Source organism: Patiria miniata, unplaced genomic scaffold, assembly GCF_015706575.1.
Source record: "Patiria miniata isolate m_02_andy unplaced genomic scaffold, ASM1570657v1 HiC_scaffold_27, whole genome shotgun sequence".
Classification (NCBI taxonomy): domain Eukaryota; kingdom Metazoa; phylum Echinodermata; class Asteroidea; order Valvatida; family Asterinidae; genus Patiria; species Patiria miniata.
Genome location: NW_024037066.1, coordinates 7,011,978 through 7,025,271, shown reverse-complemented (window position 1 = coordinate 7,025,271; position 13,294 = coordinate 7,011,978). Strand labels below are relative to the sequence as shown.

At 41.3% G+C, this 13,294-nt stretch overlaps 1 protein-coding gene across 2 annotated transcripts in view; it reads left to right on the top strand.

The window, feature by feature from the left end:
* The first annotated feature begins 3,340 nt into the window (after positions 1 to 3,340).
* Positions 3,341 to 13,294, top strand: part of LOC119734210 (nuclear receptor subfamily 5 group A member 2-like) — a 31,897-nt gene continuing 21,943 nt past the window's right edge. For both annotated transcript variants that reach the window (XM_038207573.1, XM_038207572.1), the window contains exon 1: positions 3,341 to 3,790. The gene's annotated coding sequence lies outside the window, so the exon portion shown is untranslated. The remainder of the gene's footprint in view (positions 3,791 to 13,294) is intronic.

Genomic DNA, 13,294 nt, shown 5'->3' with positions numbered 1-13,294 from the left:
ACATTCGATTTTCATGCCAGAACATAATATTGATATTTTTTTCTGCGAATCTGGAGGAAAAATTGTACGTCGTCCCATTCACACTTCTATTTGATCCAACCTAATCCTGCGAGCATGCAGCACGAACGGGAACGTGACCCAGTATAGCCCATTACATCGTCTGCCTAGCTGGCCGAACCTGAAGTTCAAGGACTTTACGCTATAAGCTCGCTGATGACGACACGGTTGTACGCGTACGGTGCACGGTGAAACCAAAATAATTATCGATGTTCGGTTTTTTTTCCGCGGGCGTACCGAACCCTGCAGCCGCGATTAACCGTGCTACACGGGCGGACCGGGCCCAGATCCCTGTGCTCCCTCGGACCGACAGGTGCTGTTCCGAGGAGAACTTTTTTGTTGTTGTCGGAAGCGAGTTTCTGAGTGCCCGCTTTTCGTAAATAAATTATATCTTTTCGACGGTTTCCAAACGTTTCTCTGATATTTTTGGAATTTGAAATTCTAAAGATACTTTTGCAGTGTAGATGGGAGAGGTACATCATTAGGAAGGAATTTCCGGTGACCATAAAAGTTGTTTTTTCTTTGAAAATTGCAAAACAGTGACTCAAATATAACGAAAAATCTTACTGAAAAAGTCACTAAAAATTATTTAGAATATTGTGGAATGGATCGTGATTTTATTACGTCCAAGGGTCAACCTCGTCCCCATTGCTTCAAGCCGCACGCTCCAAGCGGCGCTCTCGCCCTGGTACCGATCATGTGCAAGCTGGTCATTCCATAAATTCGGGGCTCAAATTTCTTCATGTCCAGTGTTACATCTTATATAACATTTTGTAAATATAGGACACATTCTGTAATGCCTTCTGTGCTTGATCATGTAAAGCAAAGTACCTGTCAAACAGCTAACAGTTTGAAGTCAATTTTAATACTTGCACGGCAAATTACCCAGGGCACGTGCAGGATTGGGCGGTTCCTGCGGTTCCCTGGTTCTACTCGGTCCCAACTTGGGTGTAACAGGGACACAAACATGTCAGAGTTTTGGACACCTTATGTAGGAATGACCCACGTCCCAACTGTTCCGCACACTATATTAATTAGTTACGGAATAATCTGGCCAATTGGCCATGATCTAATATGGTCAGTTTTTGTCCAGGGTACAGACGGAATTATTTCGTCGTAGGCTGGGATTGATATTGGGGCGGGGGACATTTTTTTCTCTCCAAATGTGTAATGTTATAATGTTACCCATCCAACATGGATACACTAAATGTCAATCATTACAATCACATTGGAAAAAGGAGCGTTGTTTTGTGGAACTTAACTTTTCACGTGTACCTAATAACCCACAATGAACGTTAAAACATGTAATGTGCCTACACGTTGGAAATAAAAACACCAAGTATACACGATATCATAGATGTCAATTTCTTGCCATTGCAGGATCCAATCAGAATACAGAAAAGCAACTTTCCTTCGCAGGGTCTACTCTCGAGGATAAAAGAAGACCTGGGCACGAGGTTGTGCAAGAGCCTTTAACAACGGAGTCCCAAAGACGGTAGCCCTGAGGGGACATCGAAGTCGTGCATTGTTTTCTTTCACCACTTTACTTAGGCCTACAATCAAAACCGATATCACAGGAACAATTTACGACACTGCAAATAAGCGTGATTTCTTGAGAAAAAATCTCGACATCGTCAGAAACTCCTACAAAATGCGATCTTATGATCCTTTTTTTTAACCGTCGCACTCGCAACATCCCGATATCTAAAAAGGCCAAAACAAATTACATTTCTTTACCAGGTATAATGATCAAACAGTTTAAAAACTGGCTACGCTTTGGGTCATATTATAAAAAGTTAAGCAATGTGTTCACAAGCAAAAGGTGCAATAGTGAAAGAAAACATGAAAATATATCGGGAAGCAAGGAAAATGTACGAGTATTAGGCCCTAATACTTACAAAATGACATAAAAAATATAGGGCCTATACCTATATAGTTACATGTATATACACACGTTCATTATGGACTATACTGTGCTGTTAACGGAATAAATATAGGCGAACTCTCTGTAAAAACCCTTTTGGAAAAAGAAACCCGGAGAAATTCAAGATCCGCCTCCAAATTACCGTGGCAACCAAGTTTATGACTCGATATAGATCATTAAGCGCATTTTGAATTAGTGTGTTGTTGACAGAAATATCGCCGACTGATGGCTTGACGTAGGCCTAGTTGAATTCATTTCATTCATTTGTATTTCCACGTCATTCACGGAGCAAAATACAACATATGATATTACATAAATACAAAACACGAATGGAAAGAGGAATAGGAGGTTGAGGGCACCGTAAGCTTGTCGAGTAGGTCCTACAGGACCCTTGGACAACAAAGTTTAGAATCTATGGTTCTCAGTTGTTCATGCAAATGGGACTCGGATGACTGTAAAGACACCGTAGACCAAATTGGTCCAGGACCAACTTTATTATGAGGCTTGCCTTGTTTTGTTGAATGCATCCTGACCAACCCCGATATGAACGAAAAAATATCAATGGTAATTTAAGTCAACTTGGCAAATGGCATATAATTAGAAGCTTACTGTCAGAGTAAGATAAGAAATGAAATATGAGCACTAATCAGGTCTTCAGAGAGCACATTCTTGGTGGCATTGCCTTGGTAACCATGCGTCATGGGGTCGTAATTGGGCCATGGGGGAACTTGGGATTGGGCTGACCGTGTGTAACTGGGGAAGATATGCAATAAAGGAGCCGATGAAACTTATGCGCAAGAAAATAATTTTCGTTATTTATATCATATTATTACGTCATAGTGAGGTATTTGTACACTTATTTTTACTTCACTGTAGAAGTGAGAGATCGAAATTCAAGTTTTAACAATGATACGGTGATTCTTGAGCATATGACACCTTGGAGAGTTGGTGAATTGTAAGCGTTGTGCTCGATTTTTTTTTCAGTGGCAAATTGCGCCATTGGCAATTCATTTACAATTGCTTATAGTTGCTGTGATCACAGGTGACGAATAGAGCAGAGAACAAATCTACAGAACTTCAATAGCATCAGTTTACACCGACAGTTGTGTGAATGTGCATTGCATGTGCTTCGACTTTCCACATTACCGTTATATTTGCACGTACGGTAGAGATAAACAACATGGCGCGGCACACAACTAACACAACGCGCCAGACAGTGCAGAAAAAACCCGCACAGGGCTTAACGCTATAGCCACAATACACATAAAAGCCAGCTCAACGACTGTTACGTAACATCGTCTGGGTTTACCAACCGTGCCCCTATTGAACGCGTTGACTGTACAGAACCAGCAGGGTTAATTAGAATACCAATGGCCGATCAGCGTTGTCGAAGCGAAACCAGACCTGCCCTCTTTTTTTACCGCAATACTGTGCCACCAACTGCTCCGTGTTGCCCACTGACGTAGCGTCCAGATTGGTGTATACGTTTCATGAACCAAAACTGCATTGTGCTTTGGTGTTCCGAAAATCATTCTGGAAGGTTTGAGCCCTAGAACGACTTACAGGACGTTTTTTTTTCGCAAGGCTGTTCGAGGAGCAGGATTGCCGTGGATTTTGTTCAAGCGGGGAAACTTGCCGAGTCCTTAGGTAGCTACCGCTTAGGGCGCCCAGGGACCGCAGGACTGTGGGTAAAATAATCGGTTTTGTTGCCGCACGGTCCGGGACTTTGGTGGTCTGCGGTCCAATCCGTTCCCTATCCAAACTCAAACGGATTCTTCAGGTCTTCTAGACAGCCTTCAATTCGACCAGGTAAGCTTAACTTTCTACTGCATTTGTAATGACACTCCAGAAGATTTCGTAACTTTATACAAGCAGACCATATGGGTCAGGTTAGGTTTTTTTTTTATTGCTTCACGGTTTGGGTAAACTGCCTCGTTCTAGGAATACGTGTATGTCGACATTTTTGCGCGGGCTTCAGGGTGGTGGTTCATATTGTGATCATGACATGCAGCCATCATGAATGGTGTGTTTCTGAAATATTTGTTTGTTGCATGTTAACCCTTTATACACTATGTACACATCCCTTGTCAATTCTGCTGTGAAGTTCTTGATGTCGAATTGGGTGTAACAACTGAACATGCAAAACGAATTCAGGTCAACTTTACTCACTCTTTAGCCATGTTATAACCATGGAGCTATAAAAGTATAAGCTATGTGTTTATAGCTCCATGTTATAACTGATCAACTTCTCTAAAATGTTCATGAGGCCTTTTTTTAAAGGAAACTTTAAATTTTCTTCAACAGTTTGCACAGAGTGAAGCCATGTGATTTCAATTTGAAGCCTAAGACTAGACTGGTACATGTCTAACTTTTAGAAACGATTGACCATTCAGTTGTCTCGTGGCATGACTAAGAAAAGAATGTGCAGAATTAGACTAGAGACTAGGTACCAGATGTTTCTTTTGACACAGTTGATTGATGCACCAGAGTGCAGTATAAGTGTTGGACTGATTCTTTCAAGTGCCAGTCTATTTTCTTGTGTTGCATTACATGTATTTCAATACCCACTCTTATTTTAGAGTCTCCGATTTTCGGACTAGGTTGAACCTTGAATTGTGGTTACCTCCCCCCGCCCATCATACGCCCACCCCACACTGCCTCTTTAACAATCAATGTCTCATTTATTGTGACCATGGCACGGTTTACATCAAACAAAATCTTTGTGTACGGATTTCTCTGTGTGCATTGTTCTCTCGTATATACGGGGTCTGGTCAGTGAAATAATAAATAAAGCACTTTTTTGTTTGTCTGAGGTTCCCGAGTTTCAGTAAAGGGCATTAATTCTTTGGCCTAAAGGAAATCCCCAAAATGACCAAAATGTATAGTCTGAGAAATTGGGCTCCGAAATTCAGATCGTGTTGCATACATGGGAAAGATTTCCATATACGAAGTTCACTCAACACCCTGTGTACAAACCCTACGAGATTGGACTGAAAAATTCTAAGTGTTTTCTAAGAAAATGCTTGTATTTTCTTAATGCTCAAATTGACTTTGATGACATGAAATTGCTATCTGGGGGCTTGTTAGTCAATACAGAGGAAAATTAGTGAACTTCGTATATGGAAATCTTTCCCCATACATGTACCAAAAGCACAAGAATGGTGATTCGTACAGACAGTGTGCCCTTCGTTAGACCCTTTGCATTACAGTAGCCATCCTTGAGATGTTTGTGCACTGCACCATCAAGATGGCTGCCATGTACAGTCAAATGCTAGGTGAGCGGCCAAACCTCAGTTCCGTAGGATTTTGGTGTCGTTCCAACAATGCTGCGTTGCACGAAAATATCGAACTTTCATCCAAACTGTCAAAATTCCCATAAGAAGAGGATGTTTGGCGTGGAAATGGGCTTTTCAACAGTTGATGGGTATGAATTACCATGCTGTAATATGCTGCTATTGCTACCATTCATTCAGAAAAAAAAGAATCTTATTTTGTAAAACTAAAATACAACAAATTAAGCTTCAGGCTTTGTAATGTTTGCTTCTTCACTTTCTTTTCGTTTTATGCATTTTTAAAATCATTTTTCAAATCAGGAATCCCCATCGTTGCCTTTATGTCACAAACGTTTTTAATTGCATCGACTCCGCAGTACCTCATCAAATAAGGTCATACTGTATCCGGCCACAAACGGGAGAGGCATATCTGAATTCATGTTATCGGAGATCTAATTGAGCAGATGTCCTCAAACTAGTTTAGTTCGAAGTTGTGATCTATCTGATTTTGGACCTCAATTATTTTGTATGACATTAATGTCGAGAACAGTCACGTTCATCATTAATGATGGTGGACTGCAAATAATTCAAGGCATGGAAAGGGCAAAAGAGAACAAAAAGACCTTCACTCCTTCAGTTGTTACATAAATTTATATTTTTTTCTCGAATGTCTTGATGTTTTTAAGAGACGAAAAGTATAATTATAACCATGGAAGAAATGGAAGAATCACAAGTGAACTTTAATGAAGCTTGAAGTGATTTTCTTTTTACTTTTCGTGCTCTTAAAATGGTATTTATTTCGTCCACAATTTTTAATGATTTATTCGTTTATTTATTCAAGGATACCCCTCTGCAATGTAATATATGTTAAGATAATGTAGCATATCTGGACAACAAATGCCATAAGTTTTCTTTTTCCATCTTTCACGACCTAAAAAAACCCGTCCAGTTCCCACCACACGCACTGCAGTTTCTCTGGTTCAGCACATCGATTCTCTTGACCCGAGTTATTGGTCTTTGCCCATTCAAACTACGTGGGAACATCTCACAACAGACGTAAAACCCTAGCTATAGTTCTGGAGAAGATCGTTTGAGATACGGCTTTAATTGCTGCAAAGTGGCTTTAAACTTTCTGAGCAAAGACAAATATACGAGTAAAATTACTTAAAAAGAAAAAAAAGTGACGAATTATTAAACTTGATATTTTAATACCCTTCACTTGATGACTTGCCCTTGTGAAAAAAATTGTATTAATATGAATCGATTCAATCTTGAATGCTGAAGATCTTCAGCGACAATAGGATGAAGGCTATTTGACCAAAGAACGGCAGGCCGATCATTAGCCGTTGATTAATCTTGCTGGTATCGTAACGCCTGCCATCGATTCTTCGTCTTGTCGAAAATGAGCCGCTAATCGAAAAACCAAAAAATAACGAAACGCTAATCAACGTCAACACGACTTCAAGCACGTCACGGCACGTGCAGCGCTGATGGGCACTGGACAAGCATCCTCCCACAGGCATTTTCCCCTCCAGTCCCTTCTTGTTTGGATAATTAATTTCCTTCTGTCATAAAAAGAGAGACTGGCAGACTAATGAGACTTGTATGAACGGACAAATAGCCGGTCCTTTCCACAGTTTTGGTAAGGAAGTATTCCCCTGGTGGCTCCGAGGCGAGCGTTAGGCTCGCTCCCCGTAATCACGACACCAACTAACAGGAACTTGTCGTACATTGATGCTCTTTCGACCGTGTATATGGTGAAGGCCCACCGCTGTGTATGTTATCGATGGTGATATTTAATGCAAACAAGCCTTTAATGATGTACTAATGACACACTATCGATCCAATCATGGAGTTGGTATGGGATGCCCTTGTCCTTAAGATCAACGCTGGTTGACGCTCACTCTGACTGATGTTGTACACAAACTATTATTTACGTCGAGGAAATCGTCAACTAAAAAAGCCAAACCCTTTGTCAAAATGTTGTATAAAATGACTTTAAAACCTCAGATGTTAAGGGATATAAGGAGAACTGTTTCCAATATTGGCAAGTAGGATAGGTATACTAGAATCCATTCGTTAGACATGTTAGTGTAATTTGGGGAATTTCTTGACTCGGTAAAAAGTGTTAATTTCGTCGAACGATGATTTCTTTAGGCTTTCCTTTTAATCTTTATTTGACTGCAATCTTCTGATTTCAGTAAAGTAACATTCAGGTGAAGCTCAGTCCACAGAAAATACGATGTTTAGGTTTTTGGAAAGGGTGAGGGCCGTTGGATCGAAGTTACCAAGGGTTTATAGACGACAGTCTTATTACAAAGGCATGCGGCTTTGCTTTTGGTGTGTAAGCATTTTGTTCTATAGGTATTATATACCCGTTTCGAACGTAAAATGTAAGATCATATCTAGCTTTGGCAACCTGGATTCGAAAAATGTGAACCGTTTCCTGTGAATGTGTTTCTGTAAACAAAGCAAGAGTGAAGTTTGTGATTCGTGACAAATACATACATGTATTTCAAAAAGCAACCAATCCCGTCGTAGGATCCAGTAAACGTGATCGTTTGCAAATTCTCTTGAAGGCAATGTAGTCACGCACGGAAGACAATCCTGTACAAACTGTTGCTTCGAACGTGCGCGAGGGAGGCCTTGAGATTGTTGTCATCTTGTTGTTGTTTGTCAATAAGTAACGTAACATCAACAAAGAAAGGAAACACTGAGCGATTGTGACCTTCCCCTCAACTTGCCCTCACCTATTATCCGTCCCCTAAAACAGATCCGGGGAGATAAAAACGCCGAAAATCGGCCTTGGTGCGGCGCGGGGCATTTTTTCTCGTCCATTCTCAGGTAAATTCGTCCAAGGACCCCGCCTGTTTTGTTCTCTTTTGTCGCTGCAAGATTATTACACTCTGCTTTTGATTTGAGACGTGATTCGCACTTCTTGTGCTATTTTTCACTTGGTAGTTCCCCAAGGCCAATGTGCTTTGCGTACAGAGGAAGTTTGCGGTTGCGCACATCTTTTAAAGGTTGAGCAAAGATGTTAAGCGCGTTGAATTCGAACTTTGTCTTGATCATTTTTGTAAGATGTTGAAAATGAGAATGGCAACAGCAAATCTAGAATATCAGGAGAGATCTCTAAATAAGAAAAGAATGTCTGCAGTCAAAATATGGCAATTGCACAACGTTCCTGTATAACAAATTGTAATCGGTTTTGATATATAACACGTCATCAGTGACGTCATATGCTTGAACATTTATAACGGCAAAATGGTCACTTGGGCCTTTCTCTTTCTCTCTTATGTCATACTGTCCATTCAGTGTTAAAACTTGCCTTCATCATTGGATGATGTGTAGTGCAAAAGTAGGCGAATATGTGAACGCATGTCGCGCTCTAGCTAAACTCGACTGCTTCGCAATTGGCGGCATCTCGTCCATGGAATGATGTTACCACAGAACTGACGTCTCGTATGGGCCTCTGTACATCTGACCAGCTACCCGGCTACCCGCCTCAGGCCGCTGAACGCAAGGCCAGCATACCAGCATGTGCCGGTCATTCCAGCTCGCTATTCGGCCTTCGGGTTTCATGTTCCCCAAATAACGACAGTTCATGTCATTCCTTTGGCGTGAGGTGACGGTTTTCTAATCACAAAGCAAGAATTTCCGAAATCGATTCCTTACAAATAATTGCTACAGGGGCCTTAAGCCTATACTTTTTACAGCTCCATGGTTGTGGTTAGTGTGGCTAGCCATATGTCTTGTGTGATTTGTGCAGTAATACATGTACCAGTTTCGTCCATGCAGGTCTGGGAACAAGACTCTTGGCTGGGGTCTACCCGATGTTCCCCAAAACCTGTGTTCCCCGAAATTCTTAGGATTAGGGTTAGGGTCGGGGAACATAGGTATAGGTATGCACCCCTCTTGACTATATGTGATTATGTCATCCTTGCTCTATACGAGTCCACCCAGATGGTAAGCCCATTAACACTCTGCACCCCCACCTCCCGCATAATCAAACAATATTGGGTGTCAGCTACAGTTCTGTGAGATTTTACCCGGTAGTTGTGGTATCGCTTGTGGTATCCTGATTAAGTCTTTATCATGGGGAAGTGCGTGTGGCAAGTCAGGGCGGAAGTGAGCCTTCTTCCTGGACCGGTGGTCCCCTAGAGTCCAGCGTCGCGAAAAAAAACCTATGGATACACGAAATTTTAGTCCCGGTAACATTTTAAAAAAATAAAAAACTCGTATGATTTCTGGTGAAATTGTATTGATTGGTTTGAAACAAACTTTTGAAAAGGTTAGAGAAAAGGACAAGATACACACCGAATAATTTACCAACGAAGGAGGGAGAACCTCAAAGGATACAGGTATCAAAATACAGAAACAGTTCCTCGAAGCATTAGGAAGGAAATACTGAATTGAAACTGTGAATGAACGTGCGTGAATTCCGCCTATTCGCCAACGTGCCCTGTGCACTTCTTGCCTTTTTTTTCAAACCTCGGGTCGTCCGCAGTACGGATTGATCTCGGGCCTCGATATCGTTGACACAAATTACAGGCCTGTAATGTTCGAACCAAACAGAAAGTCTCCAACGCTGGCCATGCTTTACAAACGAATTCTTGTGGGATTATACTCTGGCCGAAATTTCCTAAAACAGGCACCTAAAATCAGCTGGAATGAGCTCGAAGTCGAACCTAGGAAGGTTTTTTTTTTCTCAATTCATATGTGTGTTTTCTTTACCTCGTTCGCCGCCATTTTGTATTCCAACTTTTGGGACCCCCGGCCCGTCACATCACCGTCTTAATCCCCTGCAGTAAATACTCCCACAGACGATTTCCATTCGAGTAACATTTTTGACTCTCTTACCAAAACAATATTAACTTCACTCTCTAGAAATATTTCTTGTCAGGTATAACTTCGAATTCCTGACCCTAAAAAGTGCGCTCATCCTGAAAGTTAAAACCAGAGTTTTTTCAGGTCAGAATCTTTGTTGAATCACTCCTAGTCTATTTTCCTTGAGTGACGATCGTAAATTTGTATTGACGTGAACACATTTCAAAAATCTGTGTTTCCCTTGACGACCGTAAGTTTGTATTCATGTGTATTTCCACAACTTTTCTTTTCCTTGACGACCGTTAGTTTGTACATGTATTTACGTGCATTTCCAGAAATCCCCGGTCAACTGTGACAACTGTGCCACTTTTCTTTATACAACGACGTTTCCGAAAACTAGTGGAAGATCAACAGCTTACATTGTGGACCATTGAGTTATTGTTGTTCGTGTGCGTCGGTACTGAGGCACATTGACGTCAGACATGCAGGAAATTCCTTGTTGCGTACAATTTAGACTCTATGAAATACGGACTCATTGGTAGTATTGCGCATGCGTAAATGAAGATTAGTGGATTGACATGTCAAGTGTGAGAGTTAGAATCCACTATACAGGAGTCCAAATTTTATATGACACCGGTTACTGTTATAAACCAGTCCCGGGCCGGATCATAGCAGGTTGTTCTAGATCCATCGACCCATCGACTGTAGGATAGGAATCTCGATTCCGACAATGGAATGGTTCAAGTCACGGTGACGCCATGGTTGAATAAAGTAGCATTCAACAAGTTGCTTTTCAAATAGGAAAGGTTACTTCTTTTTAGGTCAACGTTGATTTAAGTTAGAATGTTAACATTCAGAAAATATCTTCAATATTGTAAAGCCATAACAAATCAGAAACATCAACAATATATTAAATCGAATTACAGGGTTTCGTTGTCTGCAGTGCGTTGTAGCGGCGCCCCCTCACACACCCTGTCCTGTGTTGTATCTGTCGGCTGTTTCCACAAGCTTCTGCTTATTAAAACAGCCCCATGCTCTATTTGCTTCTTTTATTTTGCTGTTAACTTGATATTTACTGCTTTATTGTTTAACCCTTTTCTTTTAAGTTTGTATATATATATATTTTTTTCTCTTCATGAAGCATGGAAATAAATGTGAAGTTGAATTGAATTGAATTGAAATTGAATTGAAAAAAAAATCTAAAAACAAAACCCACTACCATGCCATAAGATTTTGCTTTGAATAATAAAATGATTTTATTCGGCAACAAGTTTTGTTTTGTTATCACACCGCGGGGGGGGGGGGGGGGGTATGGTTTCGGAAAAGTGACATCCCTGCTCATCCAAGCGACCGAAAAAAAAGTGTGCATTGAGACTGGGATTGTTGCTGGTATGTTGACCCGTACCGATTACGGGTCTTGTTTTATGATGACCATACGGTAATTAACGGGAAGAAAATATAGTCTTGTGTCCGTCCATTTATAATTATACCGTGGCCGCCACTTTCCGTTGTGGTATGTCTTAGATGCGCGTGCGCCGTAACCGGCGCGTAACACGTGACCTCAGTCGACGCGCGCGTGGGCGGAGTCACTGGTGACGTTGCGTGTTGAAAATAAAAAGTACATTGACCGTGCACTAGGGCCTTTTCGTCATCCATGCAGAGGACTGGCGACTGTTTAGTTTCGCAATGACTGTAGAATGGGTGTCAATGTCGGTATTGTTATATCATCGGGCGCCAGTGGTCAGCAACACAGGTGTTTTTTGTATTTTTCCTGTGACAATAATAATTGTACTTGTTGAACTGTGCACTCAGTGTATCAGCATCACAAGAGGTTTTTTTTTCCTTTCGCATACCATAACATTATTTGCACTATATTAAAATATTTTGGGTTTTCTTGTTGGGACACCGAGGCGGCACTTGGCCCCAAAGGGGCACTTGCCAATCAGCGCATGCTACTCAATAGGCTAGGCATGGGCTTGAACGAAATATCAACACCTCCATCCCTCGCAGGGTTTGGACTGAAGCCGCAAAGTTGCACTGATAAACCCGTCCTTACTAACTATTGTAGTCATGTAAGACACCAATACATAAAGCGAGCCTCCAGCAGTATAAACCTACATGAGACCATGGCCTATAATCCCTGGTCTCGATAACACTACTGTTTATTCCAGTACATTTCGGCAAAATAGTAAAGGAGAATAGACCAATTCTAGGTACATCTGCTCCACAATAATTCTCCCAATTCCCCACTGTAAGAGTTGCCCCATCCCGGGCCCCTTTTCCTGCCCTTTCCATATATTGTTTTACTTCCTCGTGTCGTCACGAATCTTCCTCTTGTTCACCCCCCCCCCCCCCTTATGGCTTATACTCCCCGCCCAGTGCGACGGATGTCGGACTACGATAACAGTCCGTCGTCAGATGACCACCGCAGATAAAACAAAGAAACCACAAACCTTTGTATGCATTTGAGCCGCACGTTGCAACTACTGCCGCTGTTTGACGAAAGGGACACCAAAACGACCCAATGCATCTTTTAAGTTGTATTCTTAATATAAAAAATATCCAAACGCTCAAAACATTCTATCTGTACTCTTTGTGAGTTTTATTGGACATTTTAATGCATTTTTTAAAAGAGATTTTCTGCCTCTTCTTATGCATTTTCCTCGTCTCTTTTGTTCTCTAAGGCCAGGAGAAGAGTATTCCACATGTATGACTTCAAGACTTTAGTTTTGATACGTTTGCTCGTTTCAATTAATATTAATGTCATCAGTAACATAAAGTTTTAGTTTTGTGTACATAGTTTGACACGTTTGCTCGTTTTAATTAGTATTAATGTCATCAGTAACCGTATAGTTTTAGTTTTGTGTAGATACTTGATAAGTTTCAATACAAGAAATCAGCTTGTTAGGGGAGTCAGGTTAGCGTAGCGGTGCTTTCCTCGCCTTCCACCGCTTTGACCCGGGTTAGAATCCCACCTGGACCAATATGTGCATGGATTGGGTTTTTTCAGTCCCTGCCTGATTCCATGGGTTTTCCCCAAAATATTTTTCTGGGCTTTTCCTCCCACCTCTAAAACTGTATCTTCTTCTCATTGTCTCCTCTCCATACTTTATGTTTCTTCAGGCTTGCGAGGTACACTACAGTGCCTAAGGCGTTTTTGAGGAATTCTTGGTTTCCTTACTACTAATAGAAAAAAAACATCACCCAGGGTCTG